This window comes from Canis lupus, chromosome 32 (genome assembly GCF_048164855.1).
Source record: "Canis lupus baileyi chromosome 32, mCanLup2.hap1, whole genome shotgun sequence".
NCBI lineage: Eukaryota > Metazoa > Chordata > Mammalia > Carnivora > Canidae > Canis > Canis lupus.
In genome coordinates, this window is record NC_132869.1 from 36,951,912 (window position 1) to 36,959,848 (window position 7,937).

General features: G+C 59.8%; 1 long non-coding RNA gene across 2 annotated transcripts; it reads right to left on the minus strand.

Moving 5' to 3' along the window:
- Positions 1–2,482: 2,482 nt before the first annotated feature.
- Positions 2,483–4,322, minus strand: LOC140622820 (uncharacterized). 2 transcript variants are annotated; one of them, XR_012022483.1, is made up of 3 exons: positions 3,983–4,322; positions 3,620–3,732; positions 2,483–3,380 (listed from the first exon to the last, which is right to left on the minus strand). It is a non-coding gene; the product is annotated as an uncharacterized lncRNA (long non-coding RNA). The 2 variants fall into 2 exon arrangements; XR_012022482.1 differs by having other exon boundaries at positions 3,620–3,783.
- Positions 4,323–7,937: the final 3,615 nt, after the last annotated feature.

A 7,937-nucleotide genomic window follows, 5' to 3' on the forward strand; every position in this document is an offset into this window, starting at 1 on the left:
ATCTGCATTTCTTTAAACTAAATTAATTCGGACTCCAAGTCCCTAGACTGCCCAGATGGGGGAATTGAGCCCGGTGGCACTGGTTTCCATGGAGATGCCCACTGGCCTTGCCCTTGTAGTCCATTCAGAGCCAGCTTTCCTGGAAGCTTGGCCTAGTGCTGTGATGCCTGGGGCCGCCTAGGGCACCCTACGTCCCCTTTGCCTGTCCCTTTTGCGGAGGATGCCCACAGAGGCCTAAGGCCACTTCACCTGTACGGAATGGCTCGCCTCCCCACTACTTCTTACCTGGGACCACATCGCTAGAGGATGTTAATGGGCCCTCTTACATTCGGGAAGGGAGGGGCTGGGAGGAGGAGGGACAAGGGACTTTTTGGAGGAAGCAGGATCTGACCAGGACCGGGGAGGATACACTAGCCCTGGGGACAGTGAGAAGGGAGGGGTGTTCCTGGGGGGTTGGGAGCTGCAGGGACAAAGGCGCGGGGTAGGATGAGCTAGCATGTTTCCAGATCACAGAAGCCTTTGTGCTGTAGCTGGACTTAGGGGACCCCGTTCTTTAGACCTTAAGCTAGCTGATGGGAGGGAAAAGGGGTCCTCAGCTGGCCGGCCCAGGTGTGCAGGTGGGCTCACTTAGTCTCCTCATCAGCCCCAAGGGGCAGGTGCTACTGGCTCCGTTGCGTGGATAAGGCCAGCGGCCTTTGAATTCATCGTGGGCCTCCTACAGCTCACCTGGCTGTGGGCACAGTGGGGAACACATGTTGTGCACCCCTAGCGAAGCACCATGAAGAGAGGAGACGGTGCCCTGTCATCCCCAGGGCAGCCCCCCCGGGGGGACCAACTGTCATTTGTCCTGCGGGCAGAACTATGGGAGCAGAAGCCCGCTGGGACCCCAGCTCACTGCCTGGACGGCCTGGGGTGGATCCGTTTCCTCTGTTTTGCACTCAGGCGGCTAGCAGGCAGGGGCTGGCTGGCCTCGCCTCCTCGTCCTTAAGCCCGCGCTTCGTCTGCTGCCTCCAGCCTGTCTGAGGCTGAGAACCTGCCTCGCTTCTGCCCCTGTGACCCTTCCCGGCCACGGATTAATGCTTCTTCAGGGTCACTGGATCTTCTTCCGCATAAACCTTTCAGAATCTGGCAAGTGTTTCAGCAAAATCCCCACGCAAGTGGGGTTTGACTCAGGTCGGCCTCACCCACTGGGCCCAGCCCCATCCTTTAGCCAACCTCTGGGTCTGAATGCCCCACTTGAAAGCAGACCTTCATCCAGTAGCACCTGGATGAGTAAGGGGAGCTGCTGTGGACCGAGTACGTCCTCTGTGCAGACCCATCAGGAACTATTACTCATATATTTGTATCCTCATAGACTCCCTGCCAGGGTTGGAATCCTCTCCCCATTCAGCCCAGAGAGGTCCGGTGACTTGTCGAAGCTCTCACAGCTTGCAAGAGGTAGAGCTGGGATCGGAATCCAGAACCCTATGACTCCGGTGCCTAGGCTCATGCTGTGTGACCCCAGGAGCCGGGGATACCCTACGTTAGTGCCCCTGCCCACGGGGAGCCCCCAACAGCCTCTCCTCCACCGGGCTAGGGGGTCTATAATCCTGAATCCTAGGATCCCCCACCAGGGAGCACAGCCCAGAAAGGACGGTCAGACCCACTGAATGGTCTCTCCATGCTGCTCTTGGGTGGGGGGGCCCCCCTCCTTGGCACAGGCTGCGGTAGGATGAATACCTGATGGTGATTAGCTAAATCATAACATCGCTCATGCCATGCATAAGTGATGAACCAACTGGTGCCAGGCCGCGCTGAGCGGCAGCGGGCACCCCCACCCCCTGCCCCCCCAGCCCGGAGAAGCCACCACGGCACTGCCTCCCTGTATTATCTGGCACATCAAGTGCTGCGACAATGAATATAGATTGACCTTATTATAGCAGCCGGCTGCTGATGCCAGGCGCAGCCAGGCATACTTTGCACAAATTAAAGGTGTCAGCATGTAATTTACGGTTCATGGCGAAAAGGGGTGGGGGGTGGTGGGAGGCACTGAGGCAGGTAGAAGGGAAGGTGGGTCGGCTCCGGGCCTTGCACCAGGATCCCACGCACTAATGACAGGAGGTGCAGCCGCCGCTGACGTGTCATTTCATCCCAGTTTGCACATTTTTAGCTATTCCCTGCTCAGAGGGGAGCAGCCCCGTCTCCTAAGCACCACCCCCGCCCCTTGCAAGCTCCGTGTGCGTGCGTGTGTGTTTTTCAGCTAAATTACTGGTTTTACCTGAAGAGCGTAAAGTAGGTGTGCTAATTTACGGCTCGGCAGATAAAGCTGCAGTGTGGGGTGCTGTCTGGGAAGCCTGTAATACAACATCATTTCACTAACACACCCGAGAGCAGCTTGACATCTCGAGTTGGGCCTGTGATTAAAGTGGTAGCCTCCCTCCCCCTCCCTTCCCTGCTCCAACGCCGAGAACAGATTACACTCGAAGCAATAGATCTCGGTTTTCTTGCCATCCCACTGATATTCACAGTACACAGTTTGACACAAAGAGTAAGTTATACATCACAAACAACAGCCTCTGCTCTTTACCGTCCAGAATTAATTTTCCATTTGCTAGGCTTCCTTCTTCTTCTCCGAGCCCGTTTTCCTGCCGCCCGAGCAGGGCTCCCTTCTAGAAGAGGCAGGGCAAGGAACATCTCAGGTCAGGCCTGCAGAGGGATGGCTCCTGTAGTCTGTAGGGTTTGCAGATGCGGAGACCAGGGCCCGGGGCGGGGAGGTGACTTCCTGCCGGTGTCCTTTGAGCTTGTGGCAGAGATGGGGCTGCAAGCCCGGCTTCCGACGCCTGTGTGGGGCACGGGCACCCCCCCATCCGAACCCCGCGGAGTGGAGAGGGGCAGGCGGGGGTGTGGAGTTGCTGGGAGGTTGCCGGGCTGCCTGAGTAGCTGGGTGCTCTCTGCTTGCTTCCTACCCACCCTGCACCCTGCAAAACCCTCTCTGCCCTTCTCTGTGCCCCAGGAGGGGGACCTCTCGGGGCTGCTGGGGCTTCTGGCTGCAGCCTGGGCTTGGCCGATGGAAGGTACCAGAATGAGAAGGGAAGGTGGGAGGAGAAAGATGGGTCTTTTTCTCCTTTGCTTCTCCCCGCCGTAATGCTGTGGCCCCGGGAATGGCCCCCTCCCTCTGTGACTGCGCTCTTGGGAGGCAGCCCCTCTTTCCTCCAGCTCTCCTCCGTGTGCCCCTGCCTCCTTAGGTGTGGGACGCCAGCATCGCCTGTCATCGCAGAGCCTCGTGATCCTTTCCGGTCCCCCAGATGCCACCCACCTCTGTCAGCAGCCCCTCCATTCCTCTGTCCCGTTGAACCGTGTGTGGGGAATTCCGTTTCCTGCAGGACAGCACCTGGTGTCCCCTGGAAGGTTCCGGAGGACTCTGAGCAACACCTATTCTTTGTGGAGGACCCGCGCTTGCTCGAGTCCTCTGCCGACAGGCACACTTCGGGCGGCAGGGGTCCAGGTCTCCCATGGGCACCCGGGAACCTCCTGGCCTTACCCCAGCTGTCCTGTCGCACCTCTGACCGCCCCTTCCCACCAAGCCCTGCGATACGTGCTTGCACACTTCACCTCGGGGGAGTCCGCGGTGGCCACGAACCTGGGAGCAGCTGGCTCCGGGGCTGAGCGCCTTTCTCTGTGCCGTGTGGGAAGTTCACGTCGCGGAACCCGCCAGGGCATGACACGCACGCACAGGCGCAAATGACTAAATGCCTTTTGGGAGCAGTAAGATGAGTGTGGGTGAGGAGGCAGGAGTGATGAGCCCTGGAGGTGGCAGATGGGGTTGGTAAATCAGGGAGGGCCTTCCGGAGGAGGTAATTAGGCACGGGAGACGAACGAGAATCCGGATGGAAGTGTGCTGCTGGGAGCTCTCTCGGCACCCCTCTGTAGACCGCTTGTACCCCGACCACCGCGTCGGGCAGGGGTCGGGGGCTGAGGATTGGAATCGGGTTCCCAGCCTCACCTCTGGCTCCCTGAAGTGTCTCGGGGTGCAGCCCGAGAGCCTGTTTGGTTTTGTGTTCTTCTGCGGCAAGTCTGATGGCAGCGGGGCTTGGGGAGCACAGCCCCTCCCCGTTTTGCATAGGGAAGGGTGCCAAGGAAGCTGGCCAGGCTCGGTGCCCCACGGAGCTCGAAGCTGGGCTCCCGGCTCAGTGCCCACCCCTCCACTCGCCCAGGGGGCAGGGCAGCGACGCAGCCCCCCAGACCACGGTGGCACCGCAGCCCGCCTCCCCGGCCGCTCCACAGCCCTCCTTCAAGATGGCAAGCGGGGGGTGGATGAAGGTGGTGGCAAAGTGAGAACGTCTTGGAATAACATGACATTTAGAAATATGAATCAGCTGGCACTTTCTGTTTTCTCCCCTGCACCAGCCCCCCCCTGCCCCCCCCCCCCCCCCAGGCTCTCTCTCTCCAAGCTGCAGGAACACCACGAGGCCTGGACATCAGTCAGGGAGTGGAACCAGCAGGGGGCCACCCACTCGGGAGAGGCGATGAAGTCTGAGATGATTGTGCAGACCCGGGCTCCGGGCCAAGCGCTGGCCCTTCTTGCTGTGTGACCTCGGGCGAGGCGGGGCACCTCTCTGGGCCTCAGCACTGGGACGCTCACCGTCACTCCTGTCAGTGCCCTTGGACTGCCGTGTGAGGGATGACCCTGCAGGGCTCACTCCATCCCGAGCCTCCTCTTTGCCCTGCTGCCCTGGAACGCCACTGCAAGCATCCCCTTCCTTCGGTCCCTGAATGACAGGAGCCCAGGATGGAGCAGAAGGGAGGGGGCTGGAGGCGGGAGGGTGCTAGCGGGGGCAGAGCGAGGCAGGGATCAGACAAGTGTCTTGGGTCCCAGCCTCCCCTTCCTTCCCTCTGTCAACTCTGGAGCAACGATTCAGAAGCAGAAGGCACCCCCCACCCCCGCCCGCCACCCGCCCCCGACCCATCAGCTCCTGGCTCCATGTCACCACGCGGGTTGGGGACAGTGAGCAAACAGTAAGCCTCGTGTCCTCCCAAATGTGAAGGTCGGTGGCTTTCCTGGAGTGTGGCTGGGGCAGCCCCTGGAGCAAGGGAGCCCGGGCTGCTCTCTCGCCTGCCCCAGCCCCTGCAGCAGCAGGCCCAGCCAGTCAGCTGTGTGTGCACCCCCTGCCCCCCCAACCCTGCAGTCTGACACCACGCGGGGTGCGCAGCGGGTGCCCCTGGAGGTGTCTACTGCGTGGAGCCCATGTGCCCACAGGGGACCCTCTCGGTCCCAGAAGGCACAAGGCTCGGTCTCAAAGGGGCGCCGCGGGGTGAGGCTCCTTCCTGGCCCTCATCTGTGAAATGGGGCCCTGTGTGCTCTTGCCCTCCATGAGTCCGCACTTCAGGAGAAGATCGGGTCCAGGTGTGGCATTGGAGTGCGAGACGGCTGTGTGTCACCTGTCGCCATGTAGGAAGTCACTCAGGGTGGGCGTGCATGAGGTGTTTGTGGTGTCTATAGGGGTGGGGGGGGAGGGAAAGAGGGGGTTCAGGCTGGGTAGGGCAGCCCTGTCAGCGGGCTCTGGCCCAGCCCTCCCCTTTGCTTCAGTGACCTTTCTCCTCCTCCCGATGAAGGACAGCCTGGACGGGATGAGAGGGAGGGACTCTAGAGGCCACACTCCAGAGACTAGGAAGTTCTACTGCCATTCCCCCCACCCCCTACTCTGAGGAGCCCTCCAGCCAGCAGCAGGGACTCGAAGCCGAGCACCCCAAGCCCTGACTCTTGGCAGACCACCCCGTCCCCAAGCCCCACTGACGGTGTGGGGGCTGTAGAGCCCTGTCTAGGAAGGATGGGGTTTAGCAGGCCACTGAGTGAGGGTGGGGTGTGGGTGGCTTGTTGAGAATAATGTACCCCGGAAGTGGGAAACCCAAGAGTAGGAAGATTTTTATGCCTAGGAGCTCAAGGCCCATGTGTGGTTCCTCACCTGGCTTTGTCACCTGCCACTAGCTCTTAACCATTGATCAGAAATAGGCGTTTCTCCCCCATGTGTGACCTGGCATGTGGTCAGAGCACCCTGCCTTGCCTGGGGCTCGTCTTCACCAACATCCTGGCCAGCCCTGCCCCTCGCACAGGCAGGAAGGCCCTGAGGTCCCCCTCTGTAGGTGACAGGGCTGCCCTGCCATCAGCTAGCTGGAAGAGTTTGTGTCTGGTGATTTTATTTTCAAGGCAAATTTCATCTTTGCTCTCTGTCCTTTTGTTTTGCTTTGTTTTGTTTTGTTTCTCCGGAAGGCCATGTGGGGACAGGAGATGGCCTAGGAGCATGTCCTTTCCCACCTTAGACCCGAACGCTCTTCCCCAGTGCTGCAGGGTCTTAGATGGCATGTTTTGGGTGAGGAAGCTGTTGGGACAGGGGGACCCTAGCTTAGAACCAAGCCTCCGGGGGCTCTGGACACGAGAGAAAACCTTGAAGAGCTACAAGCAGGCAGGGGTCCCAGAAGGCTAAGTGACTCACCCAGTGACTTAACATTTGAGTTTCATAGATGAAGAAACCGAGTCTGCCCAGGGTCATGCCGCAGCGGCCAGAGCTCTGCCCGGAATGCCCATCTCTGGGCTCCTAGTCCTCTTCCAGGACACTCTGCCGCTACCTTCATGTGCACGATTATTTATAAAATAGCCATGATAATCCCGGTTCTGCAGATGAGGAATCTGACGCTCAGAACAGCGACATAGTGGGCAAATAATCACACTTTCATCTCTACGGAGATCGGACGCCACGGGTCTGGTGAGGGCCCACGTGTCGGCTCCTCCAGGAAGCCCACGGGGAGTGCTTCCCTCTCCAAAGTCTTAGTGGGCTGACGTGGCGGGACAGAAAAAGAAAAGCAGGAAGGAAACATTCATGAGGCGCTGAGTCATTGCCGAGTCCAGTGCAGGTGTCCATGGGGTCCTTCTGGACCACCCCTGTGCCGGGCTCATTTTGCAGAGGACGATGCCAAGGTTCAGAAGGCTCAGGCCCAAACCCTGGGCTAACTCCCAAGTTCAGGGCATTTTTCTCACTCATTCAACCTCACAGTTTGTTATTCTGGAATCGATTCCTGGGGGCTTGCCTTTGTGACCTTGCGGGGGACCCCTGGCCCGGCCTGGGTGGCAGTCAGCAAAGACTCGAGGCTTTGAGAAGGCAGAGGGGGCATGGGCCCTGGAGCAAGCAGGCGGGTTTCAAATAGTTCCATCTGTCACTTCGTAGCACCGTGACCTGGGGTTCTCAATTTTCCACTCAGGGCCTCAGCTTCATCTGTAACGTGGTGGTGGTAATAACCCTGAGTCTCAGGCTCGCCGTGTGACGTTTGGGGGAGGCAACGAGCTGTAAGTGTCAAGCACGCAGCGTGGCACGGAGTGGGTGCACAATACAGAGCAATTACTGCTGCCATCAGCTCTCAGGGTTCACTGGGCGCCCCCCATCCTGGAGGAAGCCTGCCTCCTCTGTTCCCCATGTGTGCGGGGGTCTGGATCTAGCTATGGGCACACAGGGGTCTGTGTGCCTTTGTGTCACTAGCTGTGGGTGGCAGTTGTGAAGGCTGCACTCCAATGTGCCCCTGTCCTGCCTCCCGACTGTTAACCTGGAGAGCCAGGTGGGGTTCCTTGGTGCCTCCAGCTGCCCAGAGGGAGGCGGAGAACTCAGTGAGGGTGCTTGCTAGCTTTCCCCTGGCCTGCCCGGAGCTGGGGAGCTGGGGAGCTGGGGAGCTGGGGAGCTGGGGAGGAGCCTGGGAGATGGTCTCCTGGCTTCATAGCCAGGGTGGGGTGGTGGGTGGTTGTCAAGGGAACAGCCATGCAGACTTGCTGTAGGCCGAGGCCAGTCATGTCTCAATCCTCAGTATGGTGGCCGCCAAGACCCCAGGTTTGGTGGAAGAGGGGGCTGGGGGAGGGAGACGAAGCCACTCAATCAGCCGTCAGGAGGTGTGATGGGCAGGGCCTGTCTATGCAA